The sequence below is a fragment of the Eschrichtius robustus genome, chromosome 3 (assembly GCF_028021215.1).
Source record: "Eschrichtius robustus isolate mEscRob2 chromosome 3, mEscRob2.pri, whole genome shotgun sequence".
Taxonomy (NCBI): Eukaryota; Metazoa; Chordata; class Mammalia; order Artiodactyla; family Eschrichtiidae; genus Eschrichtius; species Eschrichtius robustus.
Genome location: NC_090826.1, coordinates 18,690,516 through 18,704,045, shown reverse-complemented (window position 1 = coordinate 18,704,045; position 13,530 = coordinate 18,690,516). Strand labels below are relative to the sequence as shown.

The window sequence follows — 13,530 nt, the reverse complement described above, 5'->3', positions numbered from 1 at the left end:
ATCCCACGGGGATGCAGATCACTCACGGTGACTGACCTAGAAGCACACTCTAAATCCTAGGTATTATATTCTAGGAAAAGCCCAAAGATTTGAGTTGGAAAGTCTCATGTAATTGGCCCTGCCCCCATCCGCCCTCACCTTTGTGCTGGGTTCTGTCATGTTGTCCCCAAGCCCGCCTCAGATGGGCACAAAGACAACAGCCTTAGTGTTTTAACCGATCTTCTTGAGAGAGGCCTTCACCTCCTTGCTGGTTTCCTCGAAGCGCGCCCTACGGTAAGCAGGCTCTGTGATGTCCACCTTGTTGACCGCCACCATGAGCTGCCTCACACCCAGTGTACAGGCCTGCTGTGCATAATCACGGGTCTGCCTGTTCTTGACGACGCCAGACTCAGACTCGCCTACACCACTTGCCACGGTCAGCACAGCGCAGTCCAGCTGGCCTGAGGGACAGAGAGGAAGGTCCAACTCAGACCTGTCCTAGAATAACCACTGCCCATCCTCATAGCAGGGCCCCCATGGCAGAGCAGACAGCACCCCCTGGTGGTGCCTGCGAGGTGCCCATGATCATGTTCTTGATGAAGTCCCTGTGACCCGGGACATTGATGTTGGTGATGTAGTGTGTCTTGGTCTGGAACTTCCACAGGGAGATGTCAGTGGTGTGCCATGCTCCCCCTCTGCCTTCAGCTTGTCCAGCACCCAGGTGTACTTGAAGGAGCCTTTGCCCATCTGGGCTAGGAGTGGGAGGGAAAACCCCAGGGTCACTCTGCCTTCCAAAGCTGCCTACCGACCAAGAAGAAAGTTCCCAAGTAAGCTGAGAGTCAGAGGAGACAGTAACAGGGCAGTGTATGGAGATGCCTTTGAATTTTTAAAATAATAGAATGTATTACTAGTACAATTAAGTTTTTCTTTCAGAGCAAGTTTTAGAGTCAGAGTGACCCAGGGCCACAGTGAGCCTTGAAGTAACAGCAGCAAACATGTAAGTAATGCTGACCATGTACCTGGTGCTGTTTTTAGTACTTAACATGGATTATCTCATTGAATTCTCACAGTGATTCAGTGAAGTTTTGTTATCTCCATTTTACAGATGACGTAATAGAGAAATGAACTGACTAGCTCAAGATCACACAGGTAATAAGCAGCAGAGGCAGGATTTGAACCCAAGGCATCTGACGCTAAAGTTCATGCTCTTAACCATTACCCTGTGTTAAATGGTAGCTGTGACTGAGAATTACCCCTGGGATCCTGGGTAAGTTGAATTTCTTTCAGCACTGGTGAAAATGAGGCTACTAAAAATTCTGTAGCATATACAGGTTACCATGTTGGTCTAGGCTGTACTCTACCTCTTGCCAGCTGGGAGACCCTGAACATTTGTTCATTTCAGTTCTAAGTGCTGTGCTAGGCCCTGAAGGCAGAGTGGAGATCAGGAGAATCCAGAGACCAGGTAGATTCTTCAAGAAAATGAATTAGTTTGTTAGGAGATAGGACTAGAACCCAGGTGTCCTGACTTAGGAACTTGTATAAAGTCTCCCACAGTTTAGAATATATATTAGATAAGCAGTTCTCGAAGAGTGGTTGCAGGTCCTCTAGCTGTGTTTTTTAGAGACTACATGATATGAAATTGCAACAGATTTATGCAGAAGCTGATAAGAGAATCCAGCTGTCTGCCATTAAGCCAGACATTAATGATACCTGCAAAAAATGTAAAACAATGCAACCACTCTAAGATTTTTTTGTTTTGAAAAATAGTTATTTTTCAAACACAAAACTATGATATTTATTTAATATGTAAGGGGTTTATTACTGTTATTTATTTTTTAAATAGATTTATTTATTTATTATTTTTGGCTGCGTTGGGTCTTCGTTGCTGCGTGCGGGCTTTCTCTAGTTGCGGCGAGCGGGGGCTACTCTTCGTTGCGATGCGCAGGCTTCTCATTGCGGTGGCTTCTCTTGTTGCGGAGCATGGGCTCTAGGTGCGTGGGCTTCAGTAGCTGTGGCACACGGGCTCAGTAGTTGTGGCTCGCAGGCTCCAGAGCACAGGCTCAGTAGTTGTGGCACATGGGCTTCGTTGCTCCGTGGCATGTGGGATCTTCCCGGACCAGGGCTCGAACCTGTGTCCCCTGCACTGGCAGGTGGATTCCTAACCATTGCACCACCAGGGGAGTCCCCATACTGTTATTTTTAAATGAATTAAATATTTTAAAAACTCAGTTTTAATTTTGAATATGGTAAATGTAGATATGTCTAATTGACATAAACAAAAACTCTTTGGGGTCCCTGTAAGAGTATAAAGGGTTTCTAAGACCCGAAAATTCGAGAACCACCGCATCTGGTCATTTGTTTCTCCAGGAACTTCTCGGTTATGCTCCACCATACTGGCTCTGGGCCAGCCCGTCTTTTCTCAGGGTTCTAAAGCTTTCCTGACTGGCCCCTGCCCCATAAGTGGCTCCACAGCAACTGACGACACCTCTGGAAGCCAAGAGTAGGAAAACGGGATCTACGTAGCCGATGGCACAAATTTATGCCCTGTTAATTACTGTCTTTTTTCAATCCTCCTTATTTATACCTGTGCAGCAGCGGGTTCTCAGACCCCTCCCATCTTGCTGACATGCTTCTTTAACTTTCTCCAGGGTTTTCCACCCACCTCCCTGGCCCTCCGTTCTCATTCTCCTGCATGGGCTTCTCTTTCTCCACGCATCCCAGGGCTCTGTCCCTCACCCTTTCCCACAGCATGTGCCCTGCTTACTCCCGTGGTCTAGTCTCCAACCTGGGCTTCCCTCCCAAGCTCCAGACGTCAATATACAGCTGCCCCGTGGACACCTCAAGTGTCACACATCTCGGGCAGACTCTTTCAGACCCAGACCAGCTCTGCCTCTGGTATTCACCAACCATCCACTTTCTCAAGCCAGGAATTCTTCTTCTTCCCTCACCCCCTTACCTAGAGCTAACCCCTAAGTTCTGTGGATTCCCCACCTCCATGCCCCTGGACTCCATCCATTACTCTCCATGCCACTGCTGCTGCCTGAGCCCAGGCCAGCATTCTTGCTCACCTGTTCAGCTGCAACAACCTGCTGACTGGCTTCCCAGCCCCCAGTGTTGGGCCCTTTGGTCTGTTGTCCCTTTGCTGCCCCCAGTGTGCTCTTCCTAAAAGACTTGTCTGACCCCGTCATTCCCGTGCTTGCAGTCCTTTAGTAGCTGCAGGGACAGTGGCTAGACTCCTTAGCAGGGCTGTCAAGGCCCGTGTCCCCCTTTCATCAACCGCACTCCACCTGAGGTGCTCTGACCTGCTGTTCTGGTCTCCTCGTGGCCCATGGATACCCTCCTCATTTCCTCAAGACTCAGAGGGGGTCCCTTCCTCTGGGAAGCCTTCAGGGCCTCCCAGGCCGTGTTCATTATCCCTGCCCTGGGCTCCTACAGCACCCACGCGGTTACTGAGCTGGTTGTGTGGCACAATGGTGTGTGACCAAGAGTTCCGGGGGACAAGGCTTGTTATGTTCGCCGTTGTATCTCCAGGGTCTGCCTCAACATCCATAATAGGTGCACGGCAAATGAATCCTTTTCCCCCTTTTAAATGGGGATGCAGCTTTACCTCCTGAGATACAGTGTGGCACACTTGAATTTAAACCTTGGTGCCACCTTCAGGCGAGCTGTTTAACCCTCCCGAGCCTCATTTCCTCACCTGGAAAATGGCAGCCACACCACCTGCCTGGAATGATGAAGAAAAGCACCTACCAGCCCAGCAGGTGCTCAGCGGGAGCGGGCTGTGCCCTCCCCCAGCACAAGGGCTCCCTCCCAGGGAAACCAAGGCTGGAAAGGGGGCGGGGGGCACTCAGGCAGAGCAGCCTCAGCTCGGAGGCCTCCTTCTCAAACCTTTCGATGGTCCTCTTGTTGACACCCCCGCATTCGTAGGTAAGACGCTCATTTGTGGTGGACTTGCCCGAGTCCGCGTGGCCGATGACCACGATACTGATCTCTTGCCCATGCTGGGAGCTGCTGGGAGAGAGAAGGACAGGTGTGCTCAGGGCCCCTGCCCCTAGCTCACCTTCCCTGGGACTGGGCCAGCAGAGGTTGAGACAGGAGAGGAAAACAGTTGGCCAGGAAGGAAAGGGAAGGGCGCCTCCCCAACACCTCGCACCTGGGGAGGCTGCTGTGGTCTCTCCCCCGGCTCCAAGGGGGTCGTGTCTACCTCCTGAGTCGGGAGGAGCCCCTGGTGCTTCTTGGCATCTAGAGCCGACCCACCGGGTGCCCGGCCCCACCCCCTTTTACAGCCCACATCCCAGGCCTGCCCCTTGCATCCCCACATCCCCATTGGCTCCCACTGGTCCTCTGGACCACGTGGGAGAAACCCAGGGCCCAGCTGTCGGGGGGTGGGCTGTCATGTTTCAGGTGGGGAGGGGCGTGAGCCCGCTGCCCACCAAAAGGAGGCACCTCTGGGCTTTGAGATGCTGAACGACACCCTCTCCCCACCACTCCCAATGCCAGGCTGGGCACTGAGAGATGGCCCAAGGGTCAAAGGCAGGCTTGAGGATGGGAGGTGAAGGCAGGAACCTGGGGTCCAGAGGAGGTCCTGTACTTGCTGTCCCTGGGCGTTCAGGCGTGTGTATGGGAAAGGGTGGGAGCTCTAGCTTTATACATATCTGCCTCCTGGGTCGTCCTGGGCCTCAAGAAGCGAATGGATTCATTCCTGTCTCCAGGCAGCGCAGAGCCCGACCCATTGCAAACCCTGCGTTTGTTGAGTAAATGCAGAATCGCTGCCTACCGCCTTCCAGGCCCTGCCCCGGAGCCCTGTGCGCACCATCCCCTTTATGCTGCTACGAACTCTCTCTGAAAAGTGAGGACCCTGCGGCTCAGGAGCAGGACCACCGGTGAGAAGGTAGCAGAACTAGGTTTGGAACACAAGTTGTCTGACCCCAGCATCTTAGCCAGAGGCCAGCTCTGCCTCTCAGAGAATTAATGTCTGAAGGAATGAAGGGAGGAAGGGATGTGACTGCAGCCACAGCCCTGTTCATCTCTGGGCTCCCAGCCTCCGGGAGTGGCTCACTAAGTGAATATCGAGGGTGGGATCTGGAGGGGAAGATGAGCTGGAGGGGTCTGTCTCCCCTGAGGGAAGGGCTGCCGCCAGGGTTGAGGGTCAGAGCTTCTGGACTGGAGTGTGAGGCCAGCACGATGCCAGCGTTTGGAACTATCCACACATCAGTTCCTGAGGACCAGGCTCTGTGCCCGGAGACCAGTGTGATGCAGGGAAAGGTGGCAGAAAGAACAGGCTGACCTAACTGGATTAGAACCCTGGCTTTACCACTCTCCTCCTATGGTCCTCCAGCCCCTCTGAGCCCAGGTTTCCAACTACCTCTCAGTGTTGTGGTGATTCTAGGAGATACGGCACCCCTCCCCCCACTATAAATCCAGAGGATGCTGGCAATACTGTAGGTCCTTTAAAACAGCGGTCCCCAGCCTTTTTGGCAGCAGGGACCGGTTTCGTGGAAGACAATTTTTCCACTGACTCTGGGGGTGGGGGGTTCAGGCAGTAATGCGAGCGATGGGGCACCGCAGATGCCCGCCGCTCACCTCCTGCTGTGCAGCCCTGTTCCTAACAGGCCGTGGACTGGTACCGGTCTGTGGCCCGGGGCGGGGGGCGGGGGGTGGGTTGGGGACCCCCGCTTTAAAAGACTTAAGGCAAAGTAGAAACACATGGGGGCGCTCTAACCACAAACCGCAGAGAAAAATATTCTTACAACCAGGGCGATGGGGAGCTGGGGACAGCTGACGGGGCTGTTACTAAACCCTTTGCTGATGACATGACCAATTCTGGTCCTTCCTCCTGGATACAGGTGGTGATAGAGAAATGATTTGTGAGTGGGTGGTTGGATGATGTAGTTAATTTCAACTTCATCTAAGCTTTGCTGTTTACTAATTATTTTGCATCTTCTTACGTGAACAGAAATTTTTGGCTGTTAACTCCCATAAGTTCATAAAAGGTAAAGTGAGGCTCTAGTGTTACCCGAAAACTGGGTTCACCTCTTGGTGGATGTTGAGCCAAAAGACACAACAAAGCCAAGGAACGGGAGACGGATTTATCACTCGCAGTAAGTAAGGAGAACACCGGGGATCCTGCCCAAGGCAGTGCCTCCTTGAGCAGCAAAACTGGGGAAGTTTTAAGCTGAGGGTACATGCATATTCATGAGGGGGCTTGAGCAGAGGAGAACTCAGCATAGAGTTGGGGGAAAGGTTGACAGAGTCCAAGCTTTAGTTGGTTGAAGTCCTGAGGGTCAGCAAAGGTCAGCATCATCATTCCTTAGGTTCCAGTTGATCTCATGGTTGAGGGGGTTTAAATTCTGCCAAACAACTCAAGACAGTGCTTCAGGCTAATCTTTACCATTGAAACAGAACTGGGAGTCTTTACAACTGATTTATTATCTTTGCTCTTGTTACTTCTCTTGTCTGTTCCCTTAAGATCATTATTACTGAGACGTGTTCAAGGGCAAGCATTGTGGCCAAGCTTAGATCACAAAATGGGTTAGGCCTGGGTCTTTCCTGGTGGTCCAGTGGTTAAGACTCCACGCTCCCAACGTGGGGGGGGCCTGGGTTCGATCTCTGGTCAGGGAACTAGATCCCGTACGCCGCAACTAAGAGCCCACATGCCATAACTAAAAGACCCCGCACGCCACAGTGAAGATCCCACATGTGGCAATGAAGATTCCGTCTGCCTCAACTAAGACCCGGCGCAGCCAAATAATAAATAAATATCAAAAGAAAAAGAGGGTTAGGCCTAAAGTGGCTTCTCTATATCTGGTTCTTTTCTTCCGGGGACCTCCTACCCTATCTCCTAGGGACAGTTATATTTCTCACCCATCTCTGGCCTTTCAGCTCATGTTTCTGAGACTATCTGTGGAGTGCTGGGAAGGAAACTGGCTTTAGGATCCAAAGACCAGGCCCCAAGCCACAGCTCTACCACCTCATGGCTGTGTGAACTTGGGCAGGTCACTTGACCTCTCTGACCCTCATTATCTCATTGGTAAGGGAAGGATGGTGATAGCCGTCCTCACAGGATTATTGTGAACATCATGTGAGCTGTAAAATGATTTTGCTGCAGGAATGCCTGTTTGTTGTATGGCGTTAGCCTGTAGAAATATGTCAATAAGTTCCTAATCAATGGTTTTAACATGCTGATTATTTGCTGACCACCTCCCCAAATGGGTCAGAAATTTCATTTTACCTCTTAAGGGGTTTTCTAGTATCTGGGTTTTTAAAAGCACTGGACTGGGCTTTTTGCCAAGGGGAGGTTGGTAGTGACTTATTGTCCCTGAGGGTCCTTCTCTGCACCAGCCTATCATCACCCCAGAAACTCCACCATTGGCAGTGTTTTAGTTCAGGCTGCTATAACAAAACACTACAGACTGCATGGCTTAAAAACAATAGAAACTTATTTCTCACAGTTCTGGAGGCTGGAAGTCTGAGGTTAGGATACCAGCATGGTTGGGGGAGGGCCCTCTTCTGGGGGGCTGACTTCTTTTTTTTTTTTTTTTTTAATATACTGCAGGTTCTTATTAGGCATCAATTTTATACCCATCAGTGTATACATGTCAATCCCAATCGCCCAATTCAGCACACCACCATCCCCACCTCACCGCAGTTTTCCCCCCTTGGTGTCCATATGTCCATTCTCTACATCTGTGTCTCAACTTCTGCCCTGCAAACTGGCTCATCTGTACCATTTTTCTAGGTTCCACATACATGTGTTAATATACGATATTTGTTTTTCTCTTTCTGACTTACTTCACTCTGTATGACTGTCTCTAGATCCATCCACGTCTCAACAAATGACTCAGTTTCGTTCCTTTTTATGGCTGAGTAATATTCCATTGTATATATGTACCACATCTTCTTTATCCATTCGTCTGCTGATGGGCATTTAGGTTGCTTCCATGACCTGGCTATTGTAAATAGTGCTGCAATGAACATTCGGGTGCATGTGTCTTTTTGAATTACGGTTTTCTCTGGGTATATGCCCAGTAGTGGGATTGCTGGGTCTTATGGTAATTCTATTTTTAGTTTTTTAAGGAACCTCCATATTGTTCTCCATAGTGGCTGTATCAATTTACATTCCCACCAACAGTGCAAGAGGGTTCCCTTTTCTCCACACCCTCTCCAGCATTTGTTGTTTGTAGATTTTCTGATGATGCCCATTCTAACAGGAGTGAGGTGATACCTCATTGTAGTTTTGATTTGCATTTCTCTAATAATTAGTGATGTTGAGCATCTTTTCATGTGCTTCGTGCCCGTCTGTATGTCTTCTTTGGAGAAATGTCTATTTAGGTCTTCTGCCCATTTTTGGATTGGGGTGTTTGTTTCTTTGATATTGAGCTGAATGAGCTGTTTATATATTTTGGAGATTAATCCTTTGTCCGTTGATTCATTTGCAAATATTTTCTCCCATTCTGAGGGTTGTCTTTTCGTCTTGTTTATGGTTTCCTTTGCTGTGCAAAAGCTTTGAAGTTTCATTAGGTCCCACTTGTTTATTTTTGTTTTTATTTCCATTACTCTAGGAGGTGGATCAAAAAAGATCTTGCTGTGATTTATGTCAAAGAGTGTTCTTCCTATGTTTTCCTCTAAGAGTTTTATGGTGTCCAGTCTTATATTTAGGTCTCTAATCCATTTTGAGTTTATTTTTGTGTATGGTGTTAGGGAGTATTCTAATTTCATTCTTTTACATGTAGCTGTCCAGTTTTCCCAGCACCACTTATTGAAGAGACTGTCTTTTCTCCATTGTATATCTTTGCCTCCTTTGTCATAGATTAGTTGACCATAGGTGCATGGGTTAATCTCTGGGCTTTCTATCTTGTTCCATTGATCTATGTTTCTGTTTTTGTGCCAGTACCATATTGTCTTGATTACTGTAGCTTTGTAGTAGAGTCTGAAGTCAGGGAGTCTGATTCCTCCAGCTCCATTTTTTTGCCTCAAGACTGCTTTGGCTATTCGGGGTCTTTTGTGTCTCCATACAAATTTTAAGATGATTTGTTCTAGCTCCGTAAACAATGCCATTGGTAATTTGATAGGGATTGCATTGAATCTGTAGATTGCTTTGGGTAGTATACTCATTTTCACAATGTTGATTCTTCCAATCCAAGAACATGGTATATCTCTCCATCTGTTGGTATCATCTTTAATTTCTTTCATCAGTGTCTTATAGTTTTCTGCATACAGGTCTTTTGTCTCCCTAGGTAGGTTTATTCCTAAGTATTTTATTCTTTTTGTTGCAATGGTAAATGGGAGTGTTTCCATAATTTCTCTTTCAGATTTTTCATCATTAGTGTATAGGAATGCAAGAGATTTCTGTGCATTAATTTTGTATCCTGCAACTTTACCATATTCATTAATTAGCTCTAGCAGTTTTCTGGTGGCAGTTTTAGGATTCTCTATGTATAGTATCATGTCATCTGCAAACAGTGACAGTTTTACTTCTTCTTTTCCAATTTGTATTCCTTTTATTTCTTTTTCTTCTCTGATTGCCGTGGCTAGGACTTCCAGAACTATGTTGGATAATAGTGGTGAGAGTGGACATCCTTGTCTCGTTCCTGATCTTGGAGGAAATGCTTTCAGTTTTTCACCATTGAGAATGATGTTTGCTGTGGGTTTGTCATATATGGCCTTTATTATGTTGAGGTAGGTTCCCTCTATGCCCACTTTCTGGAGAGTTTTTATCAGAAATGGGTGTTGAATTTTGTCAAAAGCTTTTTCTGCATCTATTGAGATGATCATATGGTTTTTATTCTTCAATTTGTTAATATGGTGTATCACATTGATTGATTTGCGTATATTGAAGAATCCTTGCATCCCTGGGATAAATCCCACTTGATCGTGGTGTATGATCCTTTTAATGTGTTGTTGGATTCTGTTTGCTAGTATTTTGTTGAGGATTTTTGCATCTATATTCATCAGTGATATTGGTCTGTAATTTTCTTTTTTTGTAGTGTCTTTGTCTGGTTTTGGTATCAGGGTGATGGTGGCCTCATAGAATGAGTTTGGGAGTGTTCCTTCCTCTGCAATTTTTTGGAAGAGTTTGAGAAGGATGGGTGTTAGCTCTTCTCTAAATGTTTGATAGAATTCACCTGTGAAGCCATCTGGTCCTGGACTTTTGTTTGTTGGAAGATTTTTAATCACAGTTTCAATTTCATTACTTGTGATTGGTCTGTTCATATTTTCTATTTCTTCCTGATTCAGTCTTGGAAGGTTATACCTTTCTAAGAATTTGTCCATTTCTTCCAGGTTGTCCATTTTATTGGCATAAAGTTGCTTGCAGTAGTCTCTTAGGATGCTTTGTATTTCTGCGGTGTCTGTTGTAACTTCTCCTTTTTCGTTTCTGATTTTATTGATTTGAGTCCTCTCCCTCTTTTTCTTGATGAGTCTGGCTAATGGCTTATCAATTTTGTTTATCTTCTCAAAGAACCAACTTTTAGTTTTATTGATCTTTGCTATTGTTTTCTTTGTTTCTATTTCATTTATTTCTGCTCTGATCTTTATGATTTCTTTCCTTCTGCTAACTTTGGGTTTTGTTTGTTCTTCTTTCTCTAGTTTCTTTAGGTGTAAGGTTAGATTGTTTACTTGAGATTTTTCTTGTTTCTTTAGGTAGGCTTGTATAGCTATAAACTTCCCTCTTAGAACCGCTTTTGCTGCATCCCATAGGTTTTGGGTCGTCGTGTTTTCATTGTCATTTGTCTCTAGATACTTTTTTATTTCCTCTTTGATTTCTTCAGTGATCTCTTGGTTATTTAGTAACGTATTGTTTAGCCTCCATGTGTTTGTCTTTTTTACGTTTTTTTCCCTGTAATTCATTTCTAATCTCATAGCGTTGTGGTCAGAAAAGATGCTTGATATGATTTCAATTTTCTTAAATTTACTGAGGCTTGATTTGTGACCCAAGATGTGATCTATCCTGGAGAATGTTCCGTGTGCACTTGAGAAGAACGTGTAATCTGCTGTTTTTGGATGGAATGTCCTATATATATCAATTAAATCTATCTGGTCTATTGTGTCATTTAAAGCTTCTGTTTCCTTATTTATTTTCATTTTGGATGATCTGTCCATTGGTGTAAGTGAAGTGTTAAAGTCCCCCACTATTATTGTGTTACTGTCGATTTCCTCTTTTATAGCTGTTAGCAGTTGCCTTATGTATTGAGGTGCTCCTATGCTGGGTGCATATATAGTTATAATTGTTATATCTTCTTCTTGGATTGATCCCTGGATCATTATGTAGTGTCCTTCCTTGTCTCTTGTAACATTCTTTATTTTAAAGTCTATTTTATCTGATATGAGTATAGCTACTCCAGCTTTCTTTTGATTTCCATTTGCATGGAATATCTTTTTCCATCCCCTCACTTTCAGTCTGTATGTGTCCCTAGGTCTAAAGTGGGTCTCTTGTAGACAGCATATATATGGGTCTTGTTTTTGTATCCATTCAGCCAGTCTATGTCTTTTGGTTGGGGCATTTAATCCATTCACGTTTAAGGTAATTATACATATGTATGTTCCTATGACCATTTTCTTAATTGTTTTGGGTTTGTTTTTGTAGGTCCTTTTCTTCTCTTGTGTTTCCCACTTAGAGAAGTTCCTTTAGCATTTGTTGTAGAGCTGGTTTGGTGGTGCTGAATTCTCTTAGCTTTTGCTTGTCTGTAAAGCTTTTGATTTCTCCATCAAATCTAAATGAGATCCTTGCCGGGTAGAGTAATCTTGGTTGTAGGTTCTTCCCTTTCATCACTTTAAGTATATCATGCCACTCCCTTCTGGCTTGCAGAGTTTCTGCTGAGAAATCAGCTGTTAACCTTATGGGAGTTCCCTTGTATGTTATTTGTCGTTTTTCCCTTGCTGCTTTCAGTAGTTTTTCTTTGTCTTTAATTTTTGCCAGTTTGATTGCTATGTGTCTTGGCGTGTTTCTCCTTGGGTTTATCCTGCCTCGGACTCTCTGCGCTTCCTGGACTTGGGTGGCTATTTCCTTTCCCATGTTAGGGAAGTTTTCGACTATAATCTCTTCAAATATTTTCTCTGGTCCTTTCTCTCTCTCTTCTCCTTCTGGGACCCCTATAATGCGAATGTTGTTGCGTTTAATGTTGTCCCAGAGGTCTCTTAGGCTGTCTTCATTTCTTTTCATTCTTTTTTCTTTATTCTGTTCCATAGCAGTGAATTCCACCATTCTGTCTTCCAGGTCACTTATCTGTTCTTCTGCCTCAGTTATTCTGCTATTGATTCCTTCTAGTGTAGTTTTCATTTCAGTTATTGTATTGGTCATCTCTGTTTGTTTGTTCTTTAATTCTTCTAGGTCTTTGTTAATCATTTCTTGCATCTTCTCAATCTTTGCCTCCATTCTTATTCCGAGGTCCTGGATCATCTTCACTGTCATTATTCTGAATTCTTTTTCTGGAAGGTTGCCTATCTCCACTTCATTTAGTTGTTTTTCTGGGGTTTTTTCTTGTTCCTTCATCTGGTACATAGCCCTCTGCCTTTTCATCTTGTCTATCTTTCTGTAACTGTGGTTTTTGGTCCACAGGCTGCAGGATTGTAGTTTTTCTTGCTTCTGTTGTCTGCCCTCTGGTGGTTGAGGCTATCTAAGAGGCTTGATGGGAGGCTCTGGTGGTGGGTAGACCTGACTTCTTGTTGTGTCCTCACATGGTGGACGGGGCAAGGGAGCTCCCTCAGGCCTCTTTTATAAGGGCGCAGTCCCCAAAGGCCAGATCTCCTAATACCATCACATCACGCTTTCAGATTTCAACATCGGAAGCATTCAGACCAGAGCAAGCAATTTGCTGCTTCGGGTTCCTCTTTTTTTTTTTTTTTAATAAATTTATTTATTTATTTACATTTTATTTTTGGCTGCATTGGATCTTCATTGCGGTGAGCGGGGGCTACTCTTTGCTGCGGTGCGCGGGTTTCTCATTGAGGTGGCTTCTCTTGTTGCAGAGCACAGGCTCTAGGCACGTGGGCTTCAGTAGTTGTGGCGCATGGGCTCAGTAGTTGTGGCTTGCGGGCTGTAGAGCGCAGGCTCAGTAGTTGTGGCACACAGGCTTAGTTGCTCCGCGGCATGTGGGATCTTCCCGGACCAGGACTCGAATCTGTGTCCCCTGCATTGGCATGTGGATTCTTAACCACTGCGCCACCAGGGAGGTCTGGGGTTCCTCTTTTAAAACATCACCAACTACTCCCCCTTTCTTCTCCCTTTCCTTCTCCCAAAGGGCTTTTCCCACTGACTTGCTGATTCTTTTAATGCCACCTTTGGACACTTTGGTTTGGCCTAAGGCTTCAGCCTCCAGATAAAACTGCTTCTAGTTCTAAGAAAAGCCAATACTGGAGACTCCATTATGAGGTCTTCCAGGGCAAGGACCATGGCTCAGTCATCTCTGTATCCCCCAGGACCTAGCAAAGGGCCTGGCACACCGTAGGTCTGCAGTGAATGCTCGTGGAATTGGCAAGTTTTATCCAGAATCAAACTAAAGTGTTTTTCCATCATCCCTGCGGCTAGGAAGGAAGGTACAGAAAAGGATTTAA

General features: G+C 45.9%; 1 pseudogene; it reads right to left on the bottom strand.

Moving 5' to 3' along the window:
* The window catches only part of LOC137761953 (elongation factor 1-alpha 1-like), a 34,159-nt pseudogene that overhangs the window by 7,966 nt on the left and 12,663 nt on the right, over positions 1-13,530 (bottom strand).